We start from the raw sequence: 18891 nt of genomic DNA, 5'->3' as shown, positions 1-18891 counted from the left end.
CTCTACACCGCAGATCTCAAAAATGTAACGTAAGCAGCACAGAGGAACACGAGGATAGAGGATGGGAAAGGAGAATTAAAATAAAAGGCGACAGTAGCATGGCCTGGGTGAGAAAAGATGAACACCACTTCTCTGGACCCTTCTTGGCTCAATAACCTCAGCTGACCACACAAAATGTGTGGTAAACTTGAGGAAATATAGAGCTAAATAACTCCTTCATGAAACCATCTCCAAGCCTGCCATTAATTCCCAGAAATCTAATTCAAAATTGGAAATGTGATTGTTCAAAAGGAAAAGACATTAAAAGTCAACTGGGAAATCAAGCAATCAGCAGGTTGTTAATTATTATATCTCTATCAAAGTTTTGCAGCATGTTTAATTGCATTTATATATATGCAAAATAACTTGGGAGGGGGAAGTACAGCATAATGGACACATGGAAGCTATAGAAACTGAGAGCTCTTACACAGTGGGAGATGGGAGAAAGGAAACGGTGTCATAACCCAGACAGCACTTTCAGCCTATCATAATTTACATCAAAGCATCATGATTTACCACAAAGAAACAGATTTCATCTTAGAGATCTGTTTGCCACTTTTGGGTATACTACACAGGAAAATGGGTCAAAAGAAAAGAAAATGTACATTAATAGGAGTGGGTCACTTTACCACAAGGTTGCATAAAAGCTGCTGCAGGTTCAGTAGAGGGGTAGAGTTTAGCAGCTTAGGTAGAGCTTAGGGAAAGCGGAGAGTTAACCACGCTTCCAGCAGAAGTTTCAGTCGTTGAAAGGCCCTCTAAAAGTAGTCCCCAAAGCTGACAATCCTAAAAAATTCTCAAAGATGTGCTGGAAACATTACCCTCTGCCATAGACAAAATGGGTGAATGGGAATTCAGAGGCACCAAACTGCTCTGTTCAAAGTGTAGTGCTTATTGCTAAAGGAATTTAGTATTTTAATACAGTGACTCCTGAAGTCCTAACAGCCTATTGTGCTAGGTGCAGCACAAACACAAAGAAACAAGGATAGTTCTTTTTCAAAAATATTTAGTGACAAAGCAAAAGAAAACTGGGACACAGCCAGATGGATGAGGAGGGACAGGAAAATAAGACAAACCACTCATTATGTCCATGGTTAGCAGTGACACTTGCTACCTGCAGTGTCCTTTGCCCCAAACAGGGAACAGTCTTGAAGACAGGAGGATAATGATGGGTTTTGATTTCTCAACAGCAAGGGCCAGTATAAGAGAAAGCACAGTTTACTTGAAGTTCAATGTGTTAGAAAATGAAGGCTGGCTATAGTTGTTGTTTTGGAGCAGGAATCAAGGCACAGTGAGTGCAAGGGAATGATCATGAAGGGCCTCAAATTCCTCACTGGTGTTTTGTGTGGGAGATCACAAAGACAGCTGATTCTGGTTCAAGGCAAATATAATGGCCTTTAGTGACTGGCTGAGAACTTGCATTCGAAACAAGGTGTTACATCCCTGATCAAGCTTTTTTTTTTTATAAGGGCTATTTCAGACTACAAATGGAATAGACAGATACTGCACATTTCTATATTTGACTAGGAGTCTAAGGAGATCAAAGCTGGAAAAGCACAAAAAAGTAAGGTTACTCAAAAGGAACTTTGTATTGTAGGGGAAAGGATTTTTCCTTGAAGGCTTTCATGTAATCAACCCCCAAGTAATAGAGCATATATCCTCTAGATTATTTTATGTGGATTTTCAGCATGCTTACAAGGAACAATGGTAGGTACAGAGTATTCAGGAATTTAACTGTAACTCATGCACTAGCTTAATTTTCTGTATGTAGATTCTAAGAGCACTATATAAGTTAATTGTCATCTCCAAAAGGGATGCAAAAGTAAGTGCATTGTAGGAAGTTGTTCTTTCCTAATCTGCTATTCATGATCACAGTGTGGGTGGGAGAGAGGTGAAAGCATTCTGTGGATATATAAGACTCCCATGAACTCAGTTCAACCAGGGGTTCAACCAGTACAGTTTCTGCTATCAAAGGCAGTTAAACCTATTTACTTTAGGAGGTGGTTTGATCCATTAACTTGAAACCACATAGCATACACTTGAAAATAATCTCCAGGGTAGGTACAAACAAACTGTGAACTTGGATGCACTGGTTTCTCACAGCCTCTCCCACAGAGGAAGCATCCCCATTTTTCTGTCAGTGCATGAGATTTGCGAAGAGCTATTCCATGGCTGCCTACTGCCAAGGGTGTCAGTGCAGCACATTCATATTACCCAGTTCATGCCACAGATACTCATCATGCTGTGAAGGCCAAAAACACAAAAGGGATGATGACGGGGATCCATCACAGATCCTGAGTACTGTCAGAGAATAAGGAGTTTTGCACTGAAGATAGAAAGCTCCCACCCTGAAAAGGAAAATCCACGTCATTCATTTTCCCTGTGGTTTAGGGAAGGATGTAATTTTGAAAACAACCTCTCCTCTAACTCCTTCCTGTATTTTTTCCCCTCAAGTTTCTCCAAATTGATATGATACACTATTACATTAATCAGGTATGAAAGAGTAGAATCATGAAGCTGGTAGGTCCTGATGTGCAAATAAAAGCTGGAGATTTGGCTGGAGCATGCCACAAACTCCTGACCACCTGTGCACCCTTCACAGAAAAGAGGCTTGAGAACAGGCTGAATGCACTGGGTCTCACCCAGGTATAGAAGTAGACAAGTGGCTGGGTGTGCTCTTAGTTCCAGAAACATTGGCACAAGACATACTGTATCACCTTCATTACACTCCCAAAGGCACAGCTGTCTCAGGATAGACCATGAATAAGATTTTATTGATCTGTTTGGAAGCAAATCTAAGAATTACAGGCAATTGTTTCTGCTAGCTACATCCTCAATTACCTCAAATCTAGAGGTAATTACCAAAACAAGAAATTGAGTTTTATTGGCTCCTAAAACAGGATGTATAGCTTCAAAGAGTAGCTTGGAAAATTGATCTACTTGAAATGAAGAATAGACACTGTACTATCAGTGTGTGTGGCCTGTGTGGGTAGAGCTCTGAGCATGCCACCTCCAGTGTCATTATTTGCAAAAATACCACCATTAATAGTGAAGTTTCACATACAGAAATCCAAATACATTGGACTGCCAAGGAAGTTTGTACTACTATTACCTGTTTTTAGAACGTGGTAAGCTGACATACAACCAAATTAACTCACTTCCCTATCACGAGCAAGAACAAAGCAGCAGCAAGATTAGAATCAACATCTCCTTTGTACAAGTCTAGCACTACAGCAGCAGCAGCCCTGATACTATCTTCTCCACTGGTCCCTAGCATTGCTGCCAAGCAGATAATGGCCACACTGCATTTTCATTCACTCTATAATTCCAGTCAGTATTATCAATCAGGGCCTCAGAAACATTGCATGGAGATTTCCTCATCATTACTGAACTTTTATGGCACAATAGTTATCTCTGGACTCGGGCAGCATTCTTCACTGGAATGTATACATAGCTACACACCAGTATTTTCCACACACTGTTCGCTCAGTTGGATCATCTGTTTATTTAATATCCCATCTGTCAGACCTGACTAATTTATACAAAAGTCTAGAGAAAGAAAGGGTGCTTATGAAAGAGCATGTACTTTTAAATGTTTATATAAGAAATTAAGAGAATCAAGGCTTGGGTACAAAACCTTTTTGTCTGAAGTACAGGCATACACATACAAAGCGCACATAAATGGAACTAAAAATTCTGATTTTTTCAGGAGCAGCCTGGTATCTTGTTGGCCTCAGAAGGCACTTCAAGAAGGTAGTCGCCTCTGCCTGTGGTAAAAACACACTGATTTCACTCAAGTTTCATGCAGACAGAGCTTTTTCCCTACAGAAGAGGCTGAGGCCAATGCCTAGGTCTCTCTTTTCAAGCCAAGTTCAGTACTTGCCATGCAAGCTTCCTGCAAAGAAATTGGCCAAAGTTCAAGTGTCCAACACTCTTGATATTCCAGCCCTGGACTTTCCTTGAGGTAAGCTTGCCAATCATACTAAAATGTTGCTGGTAACATAACTTAGACTGGGATAAGACTAGGTACTTTTTCAGACATTTGAATAGATTTAAACACATTCATGCCGAATGCAACTGCAAAGGCTACTACAGCATGCTTCTGAAAACTACAGAGCTTCTATCAAAAAAAATAAAAATAAAAATCTAGCCAAACACTACTCACAGCATCACAGCTTTTGGCTATGGGAGCTCAGGAAATACTCTAGTAATTACTCTGGTAATGTCTTAGCTTTCATTATGTCCGGCCTAAACACATGCATGTTTGTCAGTAGAAAATGAAAAGCAGTAGGGCAAGCAGAACCACACAGAATAAATAAATATTCCACACAGAAGTGTATTCTGCCTTGGTAGATAGAAACTCAGCTGTTTAACATATGAAATGTTAAGCATGCTTCTAGCGGTGAGGTGATGCCAGTATTTTTTGAACTCCTGCTGAACTTTCCCCTTAGCGCCATATTTTCAGGATAGTTGTTCTATGGAGAGGGTTTAGACACATTCTTCCTTTGTTCTGTCAATCAAGCAAACCATATTTTGCTTAAATATAGTTAAGGACAGAGATGCTACTTGGCAAATACAAAACTCTTCAGAAAGCAAACAATATACTGAACAAAACTTTTGTCCATAGATAAGTCAGTCTTGGCAGAGATGACTACAGAGGACCAACGTAGAGAAAACAACAACAAAGAAACCCACAAAGCTATGCTTCCCTTCACTTCAGTGGCAATAGGTTGTCAAAGGGGTCTCCAGATTTGTGGACTGGGAGTATTTGTGCTGAATCAATGTTTGCTGTTAAGCCTCCCAGCTCCAATGATATGGAAGTATGCACACATTTTTAATTTATATCAACAGAATATGCATGACAGCTTAGCTGTCCCTGAGTGAAGGAGGAGGAAGGCTAATACATTAGCTGTGCTTCAATGGCTCAATAGAATAGATCAGAGAAATGAAAAAAACTGAACATCAACTGCAAGAACAACTGCAGCTGTAAGGAGAGCGCAGAGCCTTTCAGAGGCACTGTCAGGGCATTTTCAAAATGAAAATTCCTCAACATTTCAATTCTAGGGAAAATGAGAACTACTATATCTACAGCCCACCCTCTTCATTCCTCACACACTAGATATTCACTCAGCCTTTAGCTCACTGATGCATTCATTGATCCAGACTTGGTATATACCTTGATTAGACAAAGCATTTTCTTCCCTTACATTGCAGTAAATATCACAGACAATTGATTGAAAAGATTCTTTCCATTTCTTTTATTTTGTTATGAAATAGATCTAATAGTATGTACGTACCTCATACTTATTTTTGGCATGCCAAGGATCTATTTGCCTCAAAATAAGTTTTATTGACTTGGTGAGTGGCTATTTTATGACAAGCTGTCTTTAGCTTGGTGCAGAAGTTATGATGAAGCAAAGCACCTCCAATCATCTGCTCTCTAAAGATTAAGACATACATAAGTGAAGTCAATTAAGATAGGGAGGCACAGGACATACTTGCTGAGTGATGTCCTTTTGCTTTCACTATATTTTTTTTTTTTATCCTTTAGGCACAAAATAGAAGCTGAAACTTTTGAGCAAACAGTTAACTCATTTCCCGATCAAAGCAGCGTAACCTACAATTTTGAAGTTATCATTTTTCAGTTAAATGCAGGGAATAGCTATGTAGCATTAATGTTCCAATCAGTTGGCTTAAAAAAAAAAAAGCACAAATGAAGTTTACATCAACCCAGAACAATTGACCTCAAGTAGTTGTTCCAACTCTTAAGCTTTCATTATTGTTTTCCTTTAAGAAACAACTTATTTTGGCAATTTAGTTTCAGAGTAAGAAATTGAAACATTTCATTTGAGCTAAAGAAAGATATCTGAACTCCTACAGAAATATTTTTTCTATTTGAAAACTGCAGTATCCATACTTTTGTGAATAGGTTTATACCCCTCTCAGTTTATTTTTAGCAGGTGTGTGCACATGCACAAACATGTTTGTTAACTGCCTGATTCTGATAGAGACTAAAGGACAAATCTCTAATAAATGGAAAGCTATAAATGGCTTTTCAAAAACGTCATATTAATAGACTGCCATTTGAAGAAGTGTCATAGATGTCCTGTGAAAAAGACTCATGAGATTTATGTTACACTGTAATAAAATACAATATAAGATAAAATAATTTGATTATAACATTGAATTTTTACATATCTGTAAGGTTTCTTTTTATTTTTAAGTTCCATTAGACTTGAAAATTATGTTTTTTAAGTTTAAATGTTATTTTTTAAACCCATGAACTCTGATCATTGAATCGCAGACTAGTTTGGAAACAAGTGCCAAAAGAGATGGTGTGTTTTGCTAGCTGACAGATGAAGAGCGCTGGTGCCAACAGGCTGCCTGACGTGCTGTTTCTTGCAGCAGCAAGTGACAGAACCTGTATCAGTCTGCTGCTCTAGCTGCTAGATCTAGAAACTGGAAAACTGGTCAGGCAGTAGAAACAGCTGGCTGAGAACCAGCATCCCTTTCCACACAGCCGTGTAATGTGGTATGTCAGCTGGAGAATAATTTTCCTCCACTTCTCTTTGTGCAACTTTGTTTACATGTGCACTTTTAGGTACTCCAGCACATGTAGTTGCTTGATGAGAGTTTGAAAGTCATCTATACAAGAAAGTAACTACTTACTTCCTTGAATTCCTGCATAATCTGCAAAATAGTTTTCCCCCAGCGGGAGCTAAAGCAAAAGAGGGAGAAGGATGCTTGGCTAGGTTTCTCTGAGGATGCTCAGCAACAGCGGTCTGAGTTCAGAGCTGCGCTCCTCCTCATAATTTGAATTTTGCACACTTGACCAAAGACAACTAAATTAGATTATAGTGGGTCAGGAATCAGAACAAGACAGTTTTTTTGCTTAAGGACATTGTGAATCAGAGCAGCATGCTGAGGAAAAGCTGTTAAGAATTCTGAACATTGCTGTTCCTCGTGTGGATTTCTTTTGCTGTTGTTTTATTCTGTCTCAAAGCTAATCAAGGGAAGTCGCCTGAAATGAAGTATAAACTACGTTGCACAGGCTTATCAGCACTATTTTGAACTACACCAGCAAAAGAGGGTTTAGCCAAAATAGCAAAAAAACTTGGGGACCAGAAATAATACCTGCATCTCCCAGCATGTCCCAGATTTCTTCATTATTTTATTTATATAAAAGATTATGGGAATTTGGAAAAACAGGGAAAGTTTTCTGCACAGTTTTACATTTCCGAGCCTTTACCAGACCCCCAAAGTATACAGGGAAAGTGAGCAATGTTTTCCTGAAGATTATTTCCATCTCATAACACAACAGATTCATTTTAATCATCCTCCATTCCTCTTGGATTACGCTAGAAGTATTTATTTGCTGACATCTCAAGCAGGACTGTCTATCGGGTTAGATTTACTATGGGGCAAGACAAAGATATAAGAAGTTAAGAAAAATGACTGGGGGTGGGGGGGTGGGAAGGGGGGTACCTAAACTTAAAAGTGGCGTACCAGCAAAACCAGAAATTTGTACCTGAAGCTGCTTTAACAATTGGGTCTCTTACCTCCTGGTCCAGTATCCTCTGCAGAAGGCCACCTCATCTCATGAGTACTTGTGTCTTTTCCAACCCCACATTGGTTATTCACAAGGCTTTCTGAGGCTGGTAAATTTAACGTAAGCTCTACTGATTCTCCTAGTTAATCATCACCTAAGAGAAAGTGTTTGTCCAAGGTTATTCCTCAACACACCCAAAGCAGCAATTACCGAAGCAATAAAACACATCCTCCTGTGCCTAAGTGTTTTATTGATAAGCACAGCAACTTACCTAGACAATTAAAAGTAACATGACCAATGTTTTTCTTTGGCCTTCTCCCATTAAGACAAACTCAGTCTTTCAGATTTGTTTATAGGCATTATGTGCTGCTCCCATTGTGTCTCATGCCATCAAATCCAGTGTCCTGCAGTACCACTTCTCACAATGCATGTACTATCCCTGTGACCCATGCTAAAGAAAGGCTAGAAAGCCATTTATCAGCCATTTCTTTTGCTGATAGCAAAAAGGCTAACCAATCTTAACCCTCAGCCATGATTCTACATCACTTTTGGCTAGGGCACTCAGAAATGTAAAGCCCAGCCACAGCCCCCTCAGACTAAAACATACTCTGATTTGTAAGGACTGTAGTAGTTTCAGCAGTTAAAAGAAGAAATGAAAACCGATCTTCCAGACTTTACCAACTGCAAACCTGGTTCCCTCACCAGGTCAAACTCTTTATGGCTGAATAACAAAGAGCATCTCACCCTTAGTAAACTGCTCATGCTGCAAAAGTGGGCTCCAACACAATGTGCTATTGGAACTGCTATCATCATCGGTGCTGGCTGCTCTGAAAGTCAATTATGGTATGCTATACAGGAACAGTCATGGGGAATATGTTTGTTTTTATCCTATTTTTGTCACTTCTATTTTTAAAAATCAATTAAAGCTGTTGAGACTCATCAAAGAAGCAATAAAATGACACGCTCTCTAGCAGCAGGAGAAGACTGACAGAAAACCTACTGCTATTACAGCTGTGCAATCAGCTCCAACGTAGGCTAAAAGAACGGCCAGAGAACAGAACTGCTCAGCAGAACTTCTCTCATGCAATATGAAAAGAGCTCAGAAAGCTTTAGACGCTGATGAAAAGGACAGGTTGAAAACAGGAAGGAGATGGTTTTCTTTTTTTGGTTCTAAAGTGGTTGAATGAGCCTCTGCAGGCCCACTTCTTTTAGTATCATCAGTCATCTGTAGTATTATCTTATGTTGTGTGTATTATTATTTTTAATTGTTCTCATTTGATTTTCTGTATCCTTTACAAATCCCCTTTCATGCCTTTGCATGCTTTCTGAGTCTGAATTTAAATCCTGGAGCTGGTCAGACAGCTGCTTCACAAAGGCATCTGTTTTCCCAGTTTGGCATTTTAATAGTGTTAATAAAGAGCATCTTCCACCTTCTTACGTCCTCTGAGACCGTCCATGCAGCAGGCCCTCAGGCCCTCTTTGTTTCAGTATTGTCACTGCTGCCGCATAGCACAGGTGCATTCCCAGACAAGACCAGCAGAAGTAACTACAGGATAGTTTTCTATATAATACATAACACTGCATGCAAGTATACAACAGGTCACTCCTTGCTCTTACACCTAACAGGATTAAGGAAAGTTTGATGGTTTATGGAACCATTACATGCAAAAAAAGTAATAGTGCTTTTCAAAATTCAGCATTGGGTGAAGCTCATGAATCACCGGGTGACTTTCAAAATCCAAAGCAAAAATAAACCATAAAATATCTCACCACTCAAAGATTTGCTTTGGTCTTTCTCACTAGCTAGTCAAAAATCCCATTGTATTATTTATACAGGTGACTGTGCAATGACAAATCAAAGGATTTGCCTTAGTATTAATGACTTATAGTATCTATACTGAGCCTGAGGCATCATACTGTCAGGAGTGTACCTGAACAATGCATATGTTTACTATAAATTATACAGCAACCTGACTCTGATCTGTGTTGAGTCAGACAGATGTCTGCCATCCTTTCACTAAAAGGTATGGAAAATACATTAAGATGTCAATATTTCACTACAAAACCAAATTAGTTTGGATCTACAGACATTTGCGTTTGTGGTCATCTTAATTCAATAACAAAGCTTTCAGGTCAGATGAATTTCTGACTGAATTTCCATTCAAGATTACAAGTTTACCAAGGCAGAGAAAGTGAGACTGGTGTGGGGAAGCCTACTGGTTGTTAGGTCTAGCAAACCGGTTGGTTATTGAGCAGAAAAACAGATGGCTGTACATTTGAAGAGCATTTTTGGTAGAAATCAAGCCATAAAAATACCACTCTGCAAGGGCAAGACAGAGGAATCAGTAAGTATAAACAGAGGAATTCCTGCTCTTTTGTGATCCTGCTATATTTTGAAGTAAGGAAGCTAGACAAAATATGCCATTTTAATCTGATACAGGACAAACTTCTGTCCCAGAAATGAATGATTCTGAACAAGCCTGATACAGGATATGGTACAAATACTTGTAAGAAAGGATTATGAATCAACTGTATGCTCTGGAACAGCTTTTGAAGTATTCCTGAACACTCCCTCCTGTACATCCATGGAGGAGATGAGACCTTCAGTCTGTGTGCCTACCCCCTTTAAGCCTGTAGTTTCAGCAGCTAACTGCTTCATTTTCCCCATCCTACGGTCTCTCCATGAGAGCTGTTTAAACCAAGACTGTAGTTTTCAAACTTCTTTACATACTTGCTTGTGCTCAGTAAAACATACCAACTGTTTTTTTTTTTCCTTTGCCAGTGGCTATCTTTGCCTTTTATTTTTTTTTATTATTTTTTTAAACCAACCAACTTCAAAAAGAACCTCCCCCTGTAAAGTCACTCCAACATTTCTTTTTCCATCAGTAAGTATACCTTTTGCCCAAAACCTGGTGTTAAGAGCTCTACAAGTCAGCCATTTAATTTCAGAATGTATTATTATTTGTACACCAATAACACCCAGAAATACCATCCACTTCTCTGTACCAATGCAAGTCAAAACCCAGCAATTCTTACCAGTTTCTGCCTCTGAAGCCTGTGTAAGCCTCCCAACGTGAACCAACCCAAGGGCTGCAAGTAACTGCAGCTGCCAGGACTTCCAATTGGAAAACTCAGGTCAAATGATAAAAAGTAAAATTATTTCCAATAGAATCAAAGGGAAATTTCCAATTAGCTTGAAACACTCAAGTACTTATCTTCAGTTTTGCTACTTCAATTATTACAACACAACTACAGTGGCCGAGTGTGCTTAAGCGAAAGCACTGTATCCCAAGAAAACTTTCCAAGTACAGGAATTATTCATACCAATGCAAATCTATCAAATTATTCCAACTATCATCATTTGTTAAACATGAATGCCACTACAAATTAAATTGGCTGTCATAGTGAAACTCCTATACTTTTTATCCTGCTTCAGATCTCTTCAGAAGAAAAGATATCTTCTCCATGTGCTAATCATGTAGGACCTTTTCATTTCAACTTAGAGTTACTATTGTGATATTATCTATTATCTTCTGTATAGTAAGTACATCAGCTTGTGAAGTCCTCTGCAGTCCTCTTGGATCGATATTATACCTTAGACTGCATTGGACATGCTTTGAAATACTTTGATTTTTCCTAGCTGAAAATTGCAGGGAATGAGTGGTCTCCATGGCTGAACATGCAGTCCACTGTTACCTACAGCCTTAGATTTCAGCGCATCTGTAGCTGAACATTTTTTGTATGGCACCTCACGAGTCCTCAGTCCCAGTGAAACAGTGATGTGCTTACTGACCCGCACCACTGAAACCCCGTACTGAAGAGCAAGCACTAGCACAAGGACCTAAGAAAGTAACATCATAAACTTAGTGTATTACAGTTTGCAACTAACTAAACAGTCTAAAATAAAGATTTCGATGTGGGTATGTTGTTTGGACAGTAGTGGTTTAGGACATCTTGCAAATACAACCTGTATTACTTATCAGCTAAAAGTGCTACTGTCCAGGAAATGCATCTCATTGCCAACTGACAACACACAATACTGAGGCTGTAGGAACCAGCTAATCTAGAACAGAAGTTTAGAAGTACAGTCCAGAACAAAAAAAAATTATAAATACAGTAAACACAGTGTTAAGTCTCCTTAGAGTACAGTAGAAAACATTGTAGCATTCTGGTTTAGGCACGAAATAGTAGGAGTGTGAACACCAATATATGGATACAGTTTTCTCCAAGGAAGGCTGTATTATTTCTTCCAAAATACCTATTGATTTCTAAACTTCAGATTACAAGGTTCTAACATGAATCTTGCACTGAAGCCAATAAAAGTATGTTTTCCTGCAAGTGATCTCATCAGAACTGAGTTTTAAAAGCTTCGATTATTGCTAGGCTCCCCACTTGTGGCACCAGGCAGTTCTCTGTAAGAGGACTCTCTTCTCAGAGGCTGTCAGGTTTTCCTCAGGACAAACCAGAACAGCCCACAGACCTCCCTCTGCTTTCTGTACCACAATAAGGGGCTGCCTGAACAATTCCAGGTCCTCCGTCCTCCACACAGAACAGTCAGTGGCAGATGCTGGCATCAAATCCAAAAGTCAGAGAAAAGAAAAAAAAACATGGAGTCATTGCCAAACAAAACTGCAATGAAAGTATTAGAGAACTTGTCCGTAGGTTCATGCCCAGTGCACCAGACCAATAAGCACACCATTTCCCAGCTTTGGGACTACAAAATTATATTTTGGTCACCATTCCAGGCCTTGGGTCCTTTATAAAAGTGCAAGAGCTGTCAAATACGTTGGTCTGATTCATGCATTCATTCTGAGAGTACGGCTCCATAATTGGAAGCTTCCTGAGAGTTTACCACACCATTCTTTCTAATTTCAAAAAACATAAGGTGACTTTTACCACTGTTACATGCTTCCATACCCTCAGAAATGAATGCGTAGACTTACTGACAGCAAGTTCCAGATAAGGCTTCTGGTAAATCTGCTTTAAGCTTATTGCTTTACCCATTGAACGTGATTGTTTTTTTCACTCAAGGCATTAAGATGTAGTTCCAATTAACAGTAAGCCACCTTTAGACCAGGCTCTCCAAACATTTAGTTTAAATTTAAAAACCTGGCAATATTTTTCAAACACTCATAAGCAGATTTTGCAGTTCTTAGCACCTACCCTAGCGGGCAGATTTCACAAGTTCAGACATGACACATTAAGCATTACCTGTAAAGGCCTATCGATACAGCAGACACATCTAAATTATCAGCCTAATCCTATACATTTAAATTAATAGGAGCTGCAGCATTTGAGTACATCACCGTAGCTAATGCTGTATTTTTTAAATATTGAACTTTAGTTGTTTAAGAGCAGTTCTTGGTTGTTATTCTATAAATTGAAACCTTTCATTAAAATGGATCACCTCTTCTACCATGATAGCTCTTAGACTATGTTATCAGAGCTGTCTCTCATCATCATATATCAGTTTCTACATTTGATTTTTATTCTCAGCACTTCAAAGGAAAGACTCCGCTCTAAACACGCTTTAGGCTGAAGTAAGCACAGAAGTGACAATCTGCAAATGAATTCAGCTTTTCAACCCAAATCAGCAGTTCCCTTCTGAGCTGTGGTTTAGAACAACCTGTGTTTAGTCTGTGTTTATATGCATCTTAAGACAACTGGTGCTTGCAGATAATCCTGTGACAATCCTGTAAGAACCTGGAGCAGAACCCTAATACCGATGTCTTTACTAGAAGTCATGCAGGCAATTCACTTGTGTTGAATGCAATCCTTCCTCTTTGTGGTGGTTTTACCTTGCTGGGCCACTAAACAGTACAACCACTCTCTCGCTCCCCCTCCTCCATCAAAGAAGGGAAGGAAAGAGTATTCTGGAAAGAATAAAGGCTCACAGGTTGAGATAAGGATAATTTAATTAAAGGGAAAAAGGAAGAGGGAGAAAAAGCAAACAAAGGCCATGCAGAAGCACAGAAAAAAAAAATCTCTACTTGCCCTCAACAAGCGATGTTTGGCCACATCCTAGGAAGCAGGGCCTCAATATGCATAGCAGTTTGGGAGGACATATTATTCATAAAAAAATTCCCCTTCTCCCCCACCTTTTATCGCTGAGTGTGACACCACATCACATGGGATATCCCTTTGGCTGATTTAGGTCAACTGCCCTGATGATGTTCCCTCCCCAACCCTTGTCCACCCCCAGCCTGCTGGCTCTGGAGAGGATTGGAGGGGGGCTTGGTGCTGTGCCAGTTCTGATACCACTGCTGTTCTACCTGCAAGTGCAGAGCACAGCACTGTATGGACTGCTGCAGGGAAAGTTCACTCCATCCCAGCCAGACCCTGTAAATTATTGCCTTCGGTGTAGAAAATGTGTCCTCCTTTGTGTATGTTACAACGCGTACTCTGTTACAGCAAGGAACTGCATTAGAGCAATAGAGAAAAGTGGATACACTTAACATTTTTAATGCTGCCAGGTGATTTCCTTTCAAAGAGCTCATGTACATCAGGCAAACGTTGCATCTAAGAATTCTAGTAGATAAGGATCTGATGCTTTCCTGCTGGCATCCAATGGAAGACTATTGTACAAAGAAGCCTTTTGAGTTCAACCACAGCACTGAAGATATTAGTCGTGTTTTCAGATGATGCAGGAAAGGAGATAAGTACTGCCTTGAACTCATTGCCAGTCTCCTGTTTCATTGAAGAACTTTCTGACCTTTTAAGAAGCAGTGCCAAGCAACCCCTTGTTATGATACTAGAGCACATTCAACTTCAATTCACTACAGATAAGGTGATTTTCCATGTAAAGATGAGCATACCCATGTCAAGTGTTGTAAACTTCAGATTTTCTCATTTTGTTTTCAGCTGTGTATGCTTATGCAGGAGGCATAGAAGGGATTTGTCAAGTCTGTCCAAACGGTTCCAGTTTTGTTTAACCTATGTATGAATTTATAATCTATCATTGTTTTCCAAATGTCATGAATAAGATCACAGAGTAACAGAAAAGCTAAAAAGACTCTTTAGTAGTTCTATAGAGATTTATAAAAATAATTATTTCCTTTGTTCCATCTCCCATTTGGCTCTTAGACAACACAGCTCAATCACAACAGATCTGAGGGGAAGATGTTTGAGGATGAACAGCGTATTTATGTTCAAGAATACACTGCATATTCTGGGAATGCCATGATATCATAGTCAGAAGCTTTCAAGCAATGCTGAAGTACTGGTATGATAAGTCTCAGAGGGTTGTCTAGAAGGAATTGATCTGCAGAGACAAAAACAGTTTTGGAATGTTGTCACCTCATTATGTGTCTCACCTTGATTTGTAGGAGTCATGCATAAATATAAAACAAAATCTAGCAGCTGTGATACCAGCTGGTCTTTACATACTCTGCTGCACATTCCCAAGTCATAACAATAATATGCACCAGTGTTCAGGCAATCCCACATTCAGCTCACATGATCCAATTTCCTGTTTATTCAGTTAAAAAGATGCCACTGCATGAAAGAAATTTCCCAGAACTAAGTGCAATATCAATCAAAAAGAATCAAATGTATGATTGTTAGAATTTATATGAAAATAGTAAATAGTAAAGAACTAAACGCCTTTGAAGGTTTCAGTAGTATGTACAGAGACAATAGAATCAGTGGCCAGGACAACTGAGACCAAACTATTTTACACTGTAAAATGTAGTAGTCCTATGTGCAGGTTCTTCCTGCAGTTCTTGAAAGTCACATCATTTTAACAAAATTGAGGCTAGACAGACAAGTAAGCAGGGCATTGCTTTTCCTCCAGAATTTAACTGAGTTCTCAGCACATTTCGTAATGTTAATAAATAAGGAGACTAGTGAGATGTAGCTTACATTCTTTAAGCAATTTCATTTGTAAAACTAAGTAGCATTAATAAAAACAAGGAATGTGGTTAGAAGTAGCAATGTAATCGGTGTCTTATATTTTGGCTGTTACCTATAGGAAAGAATTATACATCTCCACAAAATGGCATAGCAGAAACAGCAGAAGGAAACCTAAGCATGGGTGAGCATGCCTGCCTTAGGCAAAAGGTACACAAGATGCTGGTTGTATTTAGAAGTTTGAATGAAGCTTGTCAGAAGTTGCAAGAGAGCCTCAAGAAGATAACTTATGACACGCGGTGTCACTCATCCTTAGAAGAGGCAGAGGGGAGGATCTCAAAGCAAAGTGCCAACTGCAGAGGGAGTGTGGGAACGAGCACAGGGACATCATCTGCTGCTGTCTGAGTCCTGCAATGTACCAGGAATTAATTGCATCATAAAAATAATTAAGGTTGCATCAGGGAACTGGCTTTAAAGCCAACTCTTCTGAAGTAGAACAGTTTTTGCCAATCAGCAAAAAAATCAGCATTGCAATTGGGAGCTGCAGGGAAGCTCACTCCCTAACCTGATAGAAAAGCAAGGCTAATAATAATGTTAAGTCATCCTAATAATCACCAAATGTTTTGTAGGCATTAACAAATCCTTTTTACCTACCAGATAAACTGAGCCAGAGTATCAGCTTGCTTGGAATTACAGAATGCACTTAGCTTGAGAGGACTCTTGCCTAAACTTTCATGTCTGGTAAGGAAAATTACAACAGAAAATATGGGAATACTTCAAGAGAATGGAAGGAAACTATTACAATTCTAGCCAAAGTCTTGGATGGTCCCTGCCAGCACAATCCTCTTCAATCACTGCAGGGCCAATCCTACTGTACTGTAAGAATCCCATGCCTAATAGCTACACAAAGCCCTTTTTCAGCAGTAATAAGAATACAAGAGATGAACTTGAACTCTTTCTCTCCTGTCTTTTGCTGACTCATTCATGCTCTGGAATAACTTTTTATCACAATTAATTCAGATCAAGGTGATCTAGATTGCAGCTAAGAAGTGCAGGAAGTCAGGAAAGCAGTAAGAACATGTATCAATACAGTGGTGTAATAGCATCTGTGCTCATTCTTCACCCACAAGTTACCCACACACCAGACCTGGAAAACTGATCTGTTGCCTTGCACCAGCCAGGACTCTTTCCTCCTGACTACTAATTAGGCAACTTGCACTACAAATAGGGTGCAGGGACTCACCTCACAATACAAAACCAGTTCTAGATTTATCCAATAGTCAGAAAGAGTTAGTGACAAACGTATTACCTCCAAACTCCCTTGAGAAGTTATACGTGCACATGTATCATTGTAGGAGATATAACTACGGGGGAGTTGTACGTTTCAATAGCTTTTGGCCTGTTTCTTTCCTGAACAGGGTGTGTGCATCTGTCAAGTACTATGGTCCCTTAACTCACAGGCTCCCTAAAATCTATAGGGATTGTAGTTTGAAATATTTGTTCCGAAGATCTTTATCACCTTTTCATTAATTTTTCCCTTAGCAAGTCCTTCCCTTGGCCTTTCTACTTCTTTTGTAACTTCTATCCCTAGCTGTTTGAACTAGTGCCTTCCTTACAGGAGTTCAACACTTGATTTCTCTCCACTCCATCTTAGGATTCTACTCCTTAGTCATAACAATAATAACTATTTAACAAACAACTGGGTTCAGCACTGTGGTCTAAAATAAATGTTTGCCTACTTCTTCTTCTGTTTCCTTTACTCGGAAGTTGCTGTAGAATAAACAGGCAAAGATTATCACTACACACTCTGTGTCATGCATTTGCATTCATAACGCCAAGGGAAAATGAACTTAGCTCTAAGTGGTACATAGCTGTCTTTTTTACTATGGTATTACTGGCCAGAGACAGCCATAAATCAGCCAGATAGGCTGACTTATTTGTTTCAGAACCCCTTTGAAATTAATTGCAGTTTTACAGCTGACTTAAAAACTGAACCATACCTCTAAGTTAGAGGCAATTAAAATATTCACCTGTGATAACTGGGATCATTTCATGACATAGAAAACATTATATTGGATAACAGACATTTAGATAACGCTAGATAATTCCTGGAAAAAGAGCTGTTATATTTCAACCATACTTTTAATACAAGTAATGGCTTATTTCAATAAAAGTGCAATTTGGACAAACTTGCCTACCATTTCCAAGTGCCAAAATGTACTTAATTTTGTTAGCAATATTTGAGTGAATAAAAAGCTTGTATAATTTTACCTTATGATCTAAGTGAAGTATAAATATTAAGTATTATTAAAGAAAAATATATAGGCTCAGTCCAGTTCTGAATTAAAGGTTCTCAGGATTTTCTGCTGACATGTAAGAGCCAGGACAAAGGTAGAATTGTTCATTAATCAAAGACATACACTAGATGACAGAAATTGTAATCAGCATTTTCAGCTTCAAAATAGCTGAAAATGAATTGAACAGTGATAAGAAATGCCTGGTACATATAAATTCAGAACTTCACTAACATTAATTGTGATACACTCACTATCTAATTAGTGGACTAATGGTGAACAAAAGAACAAACATGGTATATTGTTCTAATCCCCATTGAAAACACTGAGAGCCCTTGTCCTGGCTTCATTACAAGATAAATCATCCCCTGTTTATAGCTTCCAGAACCTGTTAGCAACAAGGTATGTCCAGAAGTTATCTAGTGGGAGGATAAAGAGCTAAGATGACATAGCATAGTAATACAGAGCTTACCTGCAAGGGGATTTAGTATTCTAATCCAGGAAAATGCACTGAAACGTTCCAATAATGAAAAGCCTCAAATCTTGGATAGATGGTAACTTTTTTTTTTGCTACCTGTAATTACTCTACAAAAATATTACAATGGTAACAAATATTATTGAGCTAAAGTGTATATATTTGAGTAATACTGTGCAAAGCCGGTATGGAAGGCCAATTTTTTTACATCCGACATCTTGAACCATGAAAACCAATTTCAAACACCTTCACATATCCATTTTTTAATGTTTATAGATTGGTAGCTGCAGTAATCAAACAGGTACTCAGGCAGCAACCTTTGGGTTTGTTTGAGCTGATATCACTACAATACATAGTACAACCCTAGCGAGGTTATTTCCTTTCTTACAAAAAGGTCAATATGCATATAAATGAAAATCAGCTGTGAGTTGCTCAGCATGTTTCCCATAGGCTACCCAGGTAACACACACTGTAATTACCTCCACTACTGACATCAGACAAATTAGTGATCGGGAGGATCAGCACATACATCAAAAAACTAAAAAAAAGTCCTGTAAAATCATGCAGTCCCACTGAGTCCTAGAACACAAACAAAACAGGATTAGATAAATGCTTTGCCTATCTTAATTTGGAAAGACAAATTGCAAAGATTCACCTGTTTCCATCAGGAGAGCCATTTAAAGATTGGC

At 38.9% G+C, this 18891-nt stretch overlaps 1 long non-coding RNA gene across 1 annotated transcript; it reads right to left on the bottom strand.

Annotated features, from left to right (window-relative positions):
• Positions 1-10523: 10523 nt before the first annotated feature.
• On the bottom strand, positions 10524-12171 carry LOC118173986. Its single transcript, XR_004754484.1, has 2 exons — positions 12085-12171; positions 10524-11426 (listed from the first exon to the last, which is right to left on the bottom strand). It is a non-coding gene; the product is annotated as an uncharacterized LOC118173986 (long non-coding RNA).
• Between the last annotated feature and the right edge of the window lie 6720 nt (positions 12172-18891).

The sequence above is a fragment of the Oxyura jamaicensis genome, chromosome 13 (genome assembly GCF_011077185.1).
Source record: "Oxyura jamaicensis isolate SHBP4307 breed ruddy duck chromosome 13, BPBGC_Ojam_1.0, whole genome shotgun sequence".
Taxonomy (NCBI): Eukaryota; Metazoa; Chordata; class Aves; order Anseriformes; family Anatidae; genus Oxyura; species Oxyura jamaicensis.
This window is presented reverse-complemented; position numbering and strand designations above follow the sequence as displayed.